We start from the raw sequence: 13,613 nt of genomic DNA, 5'->3' as shown, positions 1-13,613 counted from the left end.
ATTTCTTTCAAAGACATGTGTGAGGGCCAAAATTCAGGCAGTATTTGAAATATTCGCAGCTGTAACATGGAAAACCGTTTAGTTAAAAGCAAAAGAAAATGTCTTGTAATTTAAAGGGAAACAAAAGCACAAAAAAGCAAGAAATGATTTAAATAGAAGAATGTTGAATGGGTCTTTCATACGTTTCGTCACAGATGAAGGGTCGCTAACAACATTTGATTGCTGGAATAGTTTGTATAATGTACATAATGGCTTTACTGTCACTTTGCAAAGAAGTATTAGTGGTCAGAAACAGCTGCACAGATCAATAGCAGTAAATCAATGGTCCCAGATAGAATGTGAAGGCAAATGCTATGGGAGATTATTATGATTAAGTCAAGACATTCAATTAGAACAGACTTGAAGTACACATAATAAAAAGAAAGATATGTATGTCTTCCAGATTGTTTAAAGCTACACAATAAAAGTTTTGATCATCATAAATTTACCTTTTAATCTCCATTTTTTTAAGTTTGTAATTCTTCTATGATCCAACTGGTAATATTAAGAATCCTTAATTAGTATACAGATAAAGTACATTTCTCAACCAGCTTCTATTGCAAACATGTTTTGTTCCAATGAAATAGATAAGTGATTATTGATTTAGGAATGGTGTAGGAAGGCCAGGGTAAGAAATTTCTGTAAGCATTGATCCCCATGCAGATTTTCTGTTTGACAATGGCCTGTCATAGACCACTAGGCAAGGCTAGTTTTAGACAATGATCATTCTAGATCATATAATACCACTAGAATTTCATAATGTAAAAGAGGGTATGTTATGTCGTTACATGGTTTTAGTTTACGTGTTGTAAATTGCATGAATTTACACTGTGCATGCTCAGAAGCAGGCCATGCACATACATGGGAATGCAGAGAGTCTTCCACCTGACACTTATGCCCTCTTATGCCTGGAGAGGCAATTCGGGAGAGGGAAAGGCAGCTAGAGTATAGTAGGGATGTGTTCATGCAAATGTGACTCATGCAGAGCTGCAAGTATGCATGTAAGTGGGCATATCAGGTGCGGATACCTTAGGCCTGGAGCAAAGATGGACAGCTTCAGTCAGGGTACACACGCAACTGTCTCTGATATGTTAATGTAGCGGGCAATGAGCAGTAGAGTCTCTCCCAGCAGAGAAAGCGGGCTGGGGCAACTAGATGGCATCACCTGAAGTGCCGGAATGGGTCTCAGCAGCAGAGTGGGTCCCGTAGAGGCCAGTTTCGGCAGTCCAGAGGTCTGGCAGTGCCACAGGAGCCAAGGTACCCATTGTGCTATGCTGGCAGTGTTAGGATTAGGAGAACCTCAATTTTAGTTGATGTTATTTAATTGAGGACACAGAGCTCCACTTAGATACATCCATCCTTGATGACCACCAAGCCACGCTCACACATTAACATTAAATTATCATCATTTATTTATATAGCTCCACTAATTCCGCAGTGCTTTATTCATCGCTGTACTCATTCACATCAGTCCTTGCCCCAATGGAGCTTACAGTCTAAATTCCCTAACACACACACACACAATTTGATAGCAGCCAATTAACCTATCAGTGTGTTTTTGGAGTATGGGAGAAAACCAGATCGCCCTGAAGAAACCCACGCAAAAACATGGGGAGAACATACAAACTCCACACAGATTAGGCCATGGACCGGTAATTGAACTCAAGACCCCAGTGCTGTGAGGAGTGTTAACCAATAAGCCACTGTGCTGCCCAAAACTTTTTAATGTATAGAGCCTGACATTATAATATTACAATGATTTAATATATTAATATGAAGGGGAGAAATTGTCCTTTTTTAATTGAAAAAAAAAAGATCATTCTCTTGCTTTTCTGTTGGCATCCATTCCAGGGGATTGTGTTTTTAAGAGTTGACCAGTTTGGGGGTTGGAAGTCACATTCACGTCTCTAGTGTGTTGGAGAAACGATCATTCCTATTTCCCTGCTTAACAACTTGTGATTTTGACATGAATCAGATGGGTATCTCGGCTCATAAAAACAGTCAGGTTCCCATGGTTATGTTGGTAGTTATGGACACATGTTATGAGTAACACCAAGAAGATTGTGGGTACTATTATATTTTATGTGTTTTTGCATATTCATATATCTATGAAAACCTGTGAATTTATGGTAATAGTGGATAGATGTTAAGATGATGTATTATATAATTATTGTATATGTACAGTACTGTTTTATTTATACACCCATTGGATGATGATGGAAACATATGATTGGTTAGATGGGCTTTATAAACCAGAACCTCGCAGATCCCCGTTGCCTTGACACAAACTTTAAGGGCTAGATTTACTAAACGGCTTTTTTGAAAAAGTGGAGATGTTGCCTATAGCAACCAATCAGATTCTAGGTTTCATTTTGTAGAATGCACTAAATCTAGAATCAGAAAGCTAGAACCTGGTTGGTTGCTATAGGCAACATCTCCACTTTTTCAAACCCCCAGTTTAGTAAATATACCCCTAAGAGTCTAAATGCATTGGCAGGGAATTTTGCTTAAGAAAATTGCATATACTAACAGATTGGGCACAAAGTGAGAGTTAGATGTATCCGGGACTATTGATTCCAAAGCCTCTGTTTCTGTGCTGATTTAAATAGGAATCTGAGAGGAAGACATTTTTTAACTTGTTGGAGGTTTGATGTAAATATAAGAGTTTAAGAAGGAAAGCCGTCCCACTTATTGTGTAAACTTACTTGAGGAAAACTTAAAGGTGCATTCAATTCTGATTGTCCATCAATACATTATGTCTTTCTTTTCTTTTTTTCTCTATCTCCCAAACTATGTGTCAGAGAACATTTTAGGTTGATATAGAAAGTGAATAAAAAAGCAATCAATACAAGGCTGTAAAGAACAATATTCCTTCTCTACATAAAAGAACCTTGCGCCTTATAGAGAAACGTTAGGGCAGATGAAACCTCCAGAAAGATTTTCTTGGATGTATTCTTCAAGGGTTCTTTTCAAGTTAAGAAAATGGATAGAATCTTGAGAGAAAGGTACCCTGGGACAATTATATGGCAGAATCTAATACCCTGTGAGCAGGTAGCCTGGTGGACTGTTTTTGCTATATATTTCATTCAGATCAGAATATTTTTTAGGGTTTTCAGTAGTCTGGACTGAAGCTACAACAGAATCTCTCTCATGAAAAAGCAGTAAGCTTATAACTCACTATCTAACAATGAAATATTGGCATTGTGCATCTGAATTCAAGGAAAGCAAGTGTCACAAGCGGATGCTGGATGGAGGTCACTTGCCAGTATTTAAGCAACTGAACTTGGAGGCCGGGAGTGTAACGTGCCTCTGGTATCATCATCATCATCATCATCTATTTATTTATATAGCGCCACTAATTCTGTAGCACTGTACAGAGAACTCATTCACATCAGTCCCTACCCCATTGGAGCTTACAATCTAAATCCCTTAACATACACACACACAGACCAAGAGAGACTAAGGTCAATTTAATAGCAGCCAATTAACCTACCAGTATGTTTTTGGAGTGTGGGAGGAAACCGGAGCACCCGGAGGAAACCCACGCAAACACGGGGAGAACATACAAACTCCACACAAATAAGGCCATGGTCCAGAATTGAACTCTTGACCCCAGTGTTGCGAGGCAGAAGTGCTAGCCACCAAGCCACTGTGTTGCCCTATTCACCAGGGAACACCCCAAGGTTGTATGGTCTTAGTTGCAAGGGACCAGCTGGTCGCTGGTCACAGTTCTCCAAGATAGTCACCAGGGAAGCAGAGGTGAACAGAGCATAGTTAGATGGACCGGGAATAACAGGCAGCAAAGTACAGAATGGGTATCCAAGGGGGGGTCAGGCAAGCCAAAGATCCATTCCAGGAAGTAGTATGATAGCAAAATCAGAGTCCAGAAAGGGAGAGGCAAAGATCAAGCCGGGTCAGAACCAAGTAATATTGCCAGGGTTGAAGGGTAGTTGGAGCTCAGAAATGCTGGAGTAAAAGGTAGACCTGATTCTTTCGCACCATAATGGTACCAGAGTCCGCTTTAAATTGAAGCAGGGTAGACCAGATTGGATCCCCTCCGGTGGTCAGTGATGTAACTGATCGCCGACAGCTGAGAGAAGCTTCCCCTTCACCTGGCAACAGAGATGCGTGCTGTGCGCATGGTCACAGCTGTGCAGAGTCGGTCGAGAGAAGCTGCATTCTGTTACTAAGCAACGGGATGCTCCTGACCAAAAGAGACAGGCAGCCATCACCCAGCAGGAAGAGAACTGCTCGGATAACAGGGCATAACAGCAACTTGATAAACAGTTATGACTTTGCTCTGGATGTTAAAGTCGTATTTGGAGTCTTATGGAACAGATCTTAGATTGCACTTGAGTGTAACACTTTTTGTGAAAATATAAGATTACTGCATCTTCGCTATTAATATAACCCTCAGGGTGATGGATCAGGTGACTATAGACCCTACTTTGAATAACTACACCTCATTACGATTCTCCCTTTTTTTTCACATATATTGCCATAACTCCAAGGGAACAGTATGAAGACCTGAAAAGAATCGTGTGACCTGGAATTTGGTTGTTTTTTTTCTATCTGTTTTCTTTTGATATTAAATTTTGTTTCTGCTGGACCTTCATAGGATATTTTTAGTGGAATTGACTTATTCCACGTCTGTTTACTTTGGAGGATTTATTTATTTGTTTATTTCAGGATTTGCATCAGTGTCTATAATTATTATTATTATTATTATTATTATTATTATTATTATTAAAAATAACAGTGTCTGTTATTATCATTTTGTTTATTTGGGTTTATTGGCACCTTTATTGTAGACAGGCAAATCCTTGGTTCTTCGCAAAGCATATAAAGAACTTGATCTAAAAGGCCAGCATTCTTTGCAGAATCACTTAATCTAATATCTAATATCCTCCTTCATTATCCCTAGCTACTTTTCCAGTAGTTTGCTTAGGGGTTTGATATGACTCAGGTTGGAAGTGTCTGAACTCGCTTAATTTATTAAGGTTTGAGTAGCTTGCCTTCAATCGAAAAGATCCTCCAGTGAGCTGAAACAAGGAAACATGCTGCTGTTCTTCCATGTTGAAGTACACTTTGTAATGCACACACAATGTTCACTCCATTATCAGCAATGAGACTTAAGGGAGTGAGCCATTTTGCTATGGCATTCCTTAGTTTTTTCAACAGATTGACACTGGTATGTTTCTTAGTGACGCTGGTGACCATTGCTGTCACGGCTTCACAGATCTGCTGTGCAACAGGATGATTGCTGTCATACTTGATACCTCTTGTAAACAATTGTTTCATAGACAATTGTTATCTAAACCTATGCTTAGTCTTCTTGATCCCCTTCTGTATAGACGATTTACCCCCAGTAGCAGCCCTAGTGCGCTAGAATTCTTTTTGTGAATCATGAATTATATTAAGGGAGTCAGCTTGCATTTGCAAATTGGATGCTGGTCTACGTGCTAATATGAAGGAGGTTGATGATGAAGGTGTTGACGGTGAGGTGGTACCACTGTTGCCTGCCTTATTTGGACACAATCAATATCATCCTCATTATCTTGTTCAGGTCCAACACATTCATCTTTGCCAGATCCACAATTACCCCCACATCCTGTTTCACATTAGCAACTTCCAAAGTAACATCCACAATTTCATTGTCTAAATCATAATCATTACTATTAATCCTCACATTACCAAATGGTTGAGACATTTTGGAAAGAGGATGTTCTATTATTACAGGGTCAGAATCTGAGATCTGAGATGGCAGACTCACATATAGTACTCATGGACACCCTTAGACTCTGCTCACCATTTTGTGAACGTATATCTTGTTCTTCTGGTTGGCGTTCTTTTTATGCACTTATGTGGTAGTTTTGAATGTGACACAGTGGGTACCATGTTGGGCACTTGCTTTTGCAATGGGCATTATGGTGTGTGTAAGAGCAGTAGCAGGACCACCAGTAGCACAATGTGGGTCTGAGTCTTTTTTTTTTGCTACTGTTGGTGGAGTATGGAATGGTAGCTATTTTCCTTTTTTTGTTTAGATAAATCTCAACATTCATCAGTAAAGCTACTTGAAGATGGAGCTACTTGTAGCTGCCATATCACCAGGTGAACACCCAATGATATATGTTTTCTTACAATTCAGACACTGCTCCACAATATTATTCAAATTGGAACAATTGTTTTGTTACAAAAAAATGTTTTTTTGGCCGTTTGATAGTACAGATATGATACTGTCCCTCACACAATTGCCTTCAGATTCAACCACTTGGATTTTAACTATTATTTTGGGGGCTGTGCAGCTCACAGTCAATCAGCACCCCATTTTTGTCCACCCCTAATTAGTTTAAGAATATACTAATATACTAGTATTTTCTACCAGTATTCACTGTTTATCTACTCTTCATTTGCTCACACCCACTTTATGATCACCCAATTCCAGCGGATTGTGAATAAACTGTAAAGATTTCTGCAGTAAAATCACAGCAAGACCAGTACACATTGATTGCCTTTTTCATCATTGCAAAACATCTACAATCCACATCATCAGCACAGAACTGCAGCAATCGACCTCCCTATATGCTATCAATTCTAAAATGGCAGCTAAGAACAGGAGGAAGGGCTCTATATAGAGGATCTCGATTAAATATTTGCGAGATCCATCATTTTCAAGGAAATTATGTTTTGCTTCATTTTAAAATCTAAATTTGGCAACAAAATTGTTGGATTTTCCTGAATTTGAAATGTTTATCTCTACAAATAATCTAAGTGAATAGCCAATGTAATAATAGCTATCTCAGGATGCCACTAAAACCATTATCCACGCACTCATCATTTTCCATCTTGACTACTGTAACCTTCTCCTCACCAGTCTCCCCCTCTCTCAACTTACCCCCATCAGGTCTATACCTAACGCTGCTGCAAGACTCATCTTCCTCTTCTGCCTCCCCTATATGCCTTACCTTACACTGGCTTCTATTCCCCTACCAAATCCTTTTCAAACTCCTCAACCACACCTACAAGGCCCTCTCCCTCTTCACTGCCCCTTACATCACCTCCTTACACAAGAAGTAGAGAGGAGTTTCCTCCTCTCTATTCACACCCAATCCCGCTCTCTGCGATCTGCCAATGACTGTCTCCTCTCCTCCACTCCGATCACCTCAGCCTACTCCAAAATCCAAGATTTCTCCTGGTCTGTCCCCCTCCACTGGAATGACTTCCCATGCTCCATCCGACTGTCCCCTAATTTGAGCACCTTTAAATGGGCACTTAAATGGGCACTTAAAACTCACTTCTTCCTCAAAGACTACTATTTATTAATCAATTGTTTTTACACTGAAAAGGTTTATGTTGAAGGAATGTCTTACTAGTTCATCCTTCAGTTGTTCAGAAACACCAAAACAAAATATTAATAATTAATTAAGGCCTTTTCATGCAGCCTGGATCCTAAAATGTATTCTAGTTAACTACAAAAGAATTCCCCTCATGTAATTTGTACAGTTGTTCTAAAGTCTTAGCCTTTTGTCCTGGGATCTCAAAAAATAATTCAAAGGTGTTCAGAAATGGGGAAAATCTGAGCAAATGAGTCACGAGTAATCCTATTCGACCATACCTCTCAACTGTCCCAAATTAGGCGGGACAGTCCCAATTTGTAAGTTGGAAGGTATTCTGTTCACTGCTGCTCTGCATGACAGAGCAGCTGTGAATAGGTGCCAGAATTGGCGTTTGGAGGGGAGTACAGGCTAGCCTAGCACGTCAAAAGTGCTAGGCATGCCCCGGGGGGTGTGACCACGCCTTACTGTGTCATGGTTACGCCCCCATTGCACCGTGGTCACGCCCCCATTGTTCAGTGGCCACCCCCCTGTCCCGCTACCAGAGAGCCTAATGTTGGGTGGTATGTATTAGACAATTTTCCACTCCAGTGCCTTGCCTGAAACCAATGAAATCATAAATAAAATCTTAGCCTGGGTAGTGCTAAAGGGTTAGATAGAACTGCAAGAGTTGGGAAAACTGTGAATGTGGAGAATGTGCCAAATTTAGCATATTTAAAATTGGAACATAAGGCGAGCTTGGCCACCTCCACCCAGGGCCGGCGCCACCATTAGGCAGCCATAGGCAGCTGCCTAGGGCGCCGGCCTCTGGGGGGCGGCACTGCGGTCGTGGAGACTATTAATAAAACAATTACTGGTCAATTAAGTTTAAGCGGGCGGCGCGATCGCCCAGGGCGGATCGTCCGCCCGCAATATAGTGGTCCTACAGATCTAAGCGGTGCTGCACTGTAGCAGCACCGCATTTTGAAATGTGCCCGGCGCCTGGCAGCGTCGTGACGTCACGACGCTGCCAGTGTAAAGGAGCTGACAGGAGTCTGCCAGAAGTAAATACAGAGGAGAGTTACAAGAGGCGGAGAAGAGAATGAAAGAAAAGTAAAGGTGAGTACAGAAAGGGGGGAGGGGTAGTGAAAGTATGCAACAAAGAAACGGAGGGGAGAGTGAGAGAAGTATGCTGCAGAGAACCGAGGGGGGGGGGGGGAGGAGGAGTGGATGCTACAGTAAAAGGGGGAAGAGGAGAATGGATGCTACATAAAGTGTGTGTGGTGGTGGGAGAATGGATGCTACATAATGTGTGTGTGGGGGGGAGAATGGATGCTACATAATGTGTGTGGTGGGGGAAGAATGGATGCTACATAAAGTGTGTGTGGGGGGGAGAATGGATGCTACATAAAGTGTGTGTGGGGGGGAGAATGGATGCTACATAATGTGTGTGTGTGGGGGCAAGAATGGATGCTACATAATGTGTGTGGTGGGGGGAGATTGGATGCTACATAAAGTGTGTGTGTGGGGGGGGGGAGAATGGATGCTACATAAAGTGTGTGTGGGGGGGAGAATGGATGCTACATAATGTGTGTGTGTGGTGGGGGGAGAATGGATGCTACATAAAGTGTGTGTGTGTGGGGGGGAGAATGGATGCTACATAATGTATGTGTGGGGGGAGAATGGATGCTACATAAAGTGTGTGGGGGGGGAGAATGGATGCTACATAAAGTGTGTGTGTTGGGGGGAGAATGGATGCTACATAATGTGTGTGTGGGGGGGGAGAATGGATGGTACATAAAGTGTGTGTGTGGTGGGGGGAGAATGGATGCTACATAAAGTGTGTGTGTGTGGGGGGGGGAGAATGGATGCTACAAAATGTGTGTGGTGGAGGGAGATTGGATGCTACATAAAGTGTGTGTGTGTGGGGGGGGAGAATGGATGCTACATAAAGTGTGTGTGGGGGGGAGAATGGATGCTACATAATGTGTGTGTGGGGGGAGAATGGATGCTACATAAAGTGTGTGGGGGGGAGAATGGATGCTACATAAAGTGTGTGTGGTGGGGGGAGAATGGATGCTACATAATGTGTGTGTGGGGGGGGGAGAATGGATGGTACAGTAAGTGTGTGTGTGGTGGGGGAGAATGGATGCTACATAAAGTGTGTGTGTGGGGGGGAGAATGGATGCTACATAAAGTGTGTGTGGTGGGGGGAGAATAGATGCTACATAATGTGTGTGTGGGGGGAGAGAATGGATGGTACATAAAGTGTGTGTGTGGTGGGGGGAGAATGGATGCTACATAAAGTGTGTGTGTGGGGGGGAGAATGGATGCTACATAAAGTGTGTGTGTGTGTGTGGGGGGGAGAATGGATGCTACATAAAGTGTGTGTGTGGGGGGGAGAATGGATGCTACATAAAGTGTGTGTGGTGGGGGGAGAATAGATGCTACATAATGTGTGTGTGGGGGGAGAGAATGGATGGTACATAAAGTGTGTGTGTGGTGGGGGGAGAATGGATGCTACATAAAGTGTGTGTGTGGGGGGGAGAATGGATGCTACATAAAGTGTGTGTGTGTGTGTGGGGGGGAGAATGGATGCTACATAAAGTGTGTGTGTGGGGGGGAGAATGGATGCTACATAAAGTGTGTGTGTGGGGGGGGAATGGATGCTACATAAAATGTGTGTGTGGGGGGAGAATGGATGCTACATAAAATGTGTGTGGGGGGGGAATGGATGCTACATAAAATGTGTGTGTGGGGGGAGAATGGATGCTACAGAAAATGTGTGTGTGGGGAGAATGGATGCTATATAAAATGTGTGTGAGGGGGGAGAATGGATGGTACAGAAAATTGGGGAGGGGGAGGAGGCTGGAGAAAATGGGGAGACCGGGGATTACACTTATAAATGTCCTTAAGTTAGAGACTATGGTAGTGCCGTGACAAATTGGAGCTATGCAAGGGCATATGTGAGAGTAGCTAGTGGGCAGATGGGCATGTGTGAGAGAAGTTGGCGGGCTGGGGGCACATGTCAGTCTGTAACAGGTGAGTGATGTAAAGTTCTTTTTTTTTTCTTTTTTGTTCTGAAATCTAACATTTAGAGCCTCCCCTCTAGATATCCTGTGTTTGCTCCTGGGCAGCAGTGAAGCCTGGACCGCATCCTGCACCAGACATCAGTGCTGCGTCAGACATCTGGACTGCATCCTGTACAGCCAAGAGGTGGTAAGACTTATTATTTTTATTTTAGAAATGTCAAGTGTGTCAGGGGCTGTGAAATAATTTTTTTTTTATTATTTGAGGCGGAGGGGGGGGGGGGGGCGACAAGCTTAAGCTTTGCCTAGGGTGCCGAGCAACCTTGCACCGGCCCTGCCTCCACCCTGTCTCTCCTCTCCTAAAAACAACCCTTCAATGCTGCACTCCCTTGCTACTGGTACTCGCAGCATTGAAGGTGTAATTGTCAGTGGCACACCTGCCAAATGGAATCAGTACAAAAGTCCCGATCTGCGGGATGGCAGAACAGTGGCATCAAATTGGGACTTTCCCACCTAAATGAAGACAGTTGGGAGTTATGCCATTTGGTGAGGCAAAGGTGAGCAAGGAGACAAAGAGATAAAGTAAAACAAAATGAAAAATAAATAATTTCTTAAATACTACTGATGTTCAAATTACAGATGGCAAAGGTTTATTATTAATGCCATGAATTGACACATAATTCCTTGAAGGATATAGACCATTTGGTGTACTACACACGCATGCAATGTGTTTGTGCATGCTGCATCCATTTATAATGTGCTGTGTGTCAAAAACTAGATTGCACTGCTGCTTAAATAAATCTTACTCACATCTTGTTTGCAGTTTTTCAAACTAGCACTGTCCAAGGTGTGAGTAATAATATAGGTATCATTCACGTAGATAATAGGTAATTTTACTTGATATTCAGTTAAAGTATTGTATCTGTACTGTGTTTCGTGTAACTGGACCTTACTTGCTGCTTGTTACAAACTTACAACACAAAAGGCTGTGTTCACTAGTCAGCAGACTACCCTCTAGTGGTGACAGAATGATATATTATAAAGAGTGCTTTTCAAATCTTAATGCAAACCATTTTACTACAGGTCATTTCAGGGTTAAATGCTATCCGTTAATAGTGATCAGGTTAGTAAAAGTTTAAGTTTTATATTTAAAAAAAAAATTTTTTTCTCATTATTGATTCAGCTAAGCATAAACCATGAAAAAAATAATATTCTCATATCATGCAAATAGCATCCTGAGATTTCTGGAGAGAAGGTTTAGGTACTGTTGGAGCTGAATGGCAGCTGATTTTTATCATCTGACATTCTAAATAAATGCATGAGATTTAAATCTGGCTTTCCGTCATTATGACCTATTCAAGTGCCTTCTCTGATGTAGTTTTTCAATCAGAAGTCAATTTGATTTTGAAGACCTACTGCAGGAATGTGAGGTGGGTGTTTTATTACCTGAAGTGATTATTTGATATGTGTCCCTTAATAATTTGTCACTTCAATGCCAGAGAAATCTACGTTGGAGAGGAAGCTCAGGCCACTCGGGCAGTCAATGAGTTAAGCACACAAGACATTTTTGAAGTCACCTCAATACTGACCCTCATTTCATTCTAATGATAATTTGATCTGATACTAAATAACAGCAAGTCTGTCACTGCTGTTTAGAGAGCTGTAGCTGCAATTCAGCCAAAATGCATTGACAGTGAGATCTGTATACGGTAATTAAATGATACATTCTGTTGCACTCTTCCTTGCTTTTAGGCAAGTGCTCTCTAAGACAAGTCTTCTGATCCACTGTCAAAATAATTTTTGATTTCTGTAATTATGTAGTTTACTTGGAAAACATATTTAGTGCTTCATATGTTCACAAGAACAATTATGAAACATACGTGATTGTATTTGTGCTTGTGTTCATGTGTAAGCATCTCATTATTATAGTTCTGAATAAATAAATGTTATGGAGAAATTTGCTGCATCAGTGTAGGAATTAACAAAACTGTTTTATATGATGTACTTTTCAACATACCTATTAATTCTATTCCATTGGATCCTCGTGTATACCAACATTGCAGGTGATAAATATAGACAATAATTGATCACTGACAGATCTGCCCTGCTGTGTTCCCCGAATCTGCCTAACTATGACCTCAATCTACCCAACCACACCCCAATATTTCTGAGCCTAGGCCCACCAATCAGTAGATTGCATTTTGTTTGGCTGATGGACATCTATCACTCTAGGACATATATGAAAACAGTTCCATAGGGAAAAATTGCTGTAACTAAAAAAAAAACTAGTTAAAATGACTGTTAAATTCTGATTGATTGATATTGATCACAAATTTTTTTTTGTGCGCCAGTTTCCATAAATGTTGAACAATTATGTAAGGCATAGAGTGGTACAGGAGTTTTTTTGAATAGCCCAGAGTTAAAGATCTGACAGCATCTAAACAAAGCTATAAATTGTAGACAGAAGATTTTGAATAAATATCACAATTTGTTATTATTTAAGTTAGCACACCTTCAAGCAAACATTATCTTAGTGGAGCTAGTTTATTAACTGACAGGTGAACGTATGTACACTATCACAACTGTTTGCAGGTCATTTATGTATGGATGGATATTTATACAGGACATAGATGACAAGTGAACATCATGTACATTGTGAAACCTGTTTGTAGGTGTGTTTTCTGGTGAGCATCTTATGTATGGATGGATATTTGTTCAGAATGTGGATGACAGGTGAACAACATGTAGATCTTGACAACTGTTAGTAGGTGTGTTGTCCGTCGAGATTTATGTATGGCTGGATATTTGTTCAGGACGTGGAGGAAGCCTGTAATGCAAGTACAGAGCATCACGGTTTCTTATTGAAGTGTTTGAAGAAAATGTACCCTATTTCTATATTTATTTATTATTTATGTTAGCAGCAGATAATTCAGGACATTGTCCAGGTGTGTTGAAGTTAAACAAAGTGTGTGTTTTTTTAAGCAGCAAAATTTACAAACAGCTGCTTATACAGACGTCTTAGTTTCTAGTTTTTAATTGATTAATAACTTAACAATGCCTGTTAAGAGTTCTCCAAGTTTTGGTCTTGGTAGTGTCTTTGTCAATGCATCAGTTGTCAGTTAACAGAATACAAACACAATCACAGCACATTCCATTGGGTCACATAGGTGGTGGGGTCTGACATCAATATACTTGGTTTCAGCATTCATATTCTCACTATTTGTGAGCTTGA

The sequence above is a fragment of the Mixophyes fleayi genome, chromosome 5 (assembly GCF_038048845.1).
Source record: "Mixophyes fleayi isolate aMixFle1 chromosome 5, aMixFle1.hap1, whole genome shotgun sequence".
Lineage (NCBI taxonomy): Eukaryota > Metazoa > Chordata > Amphibia > Anura > Limnodynastidae > Mixophyes > Mixophyes fleayi.
Note: the sequence above shows the minus strand (reverse complement) of the source record.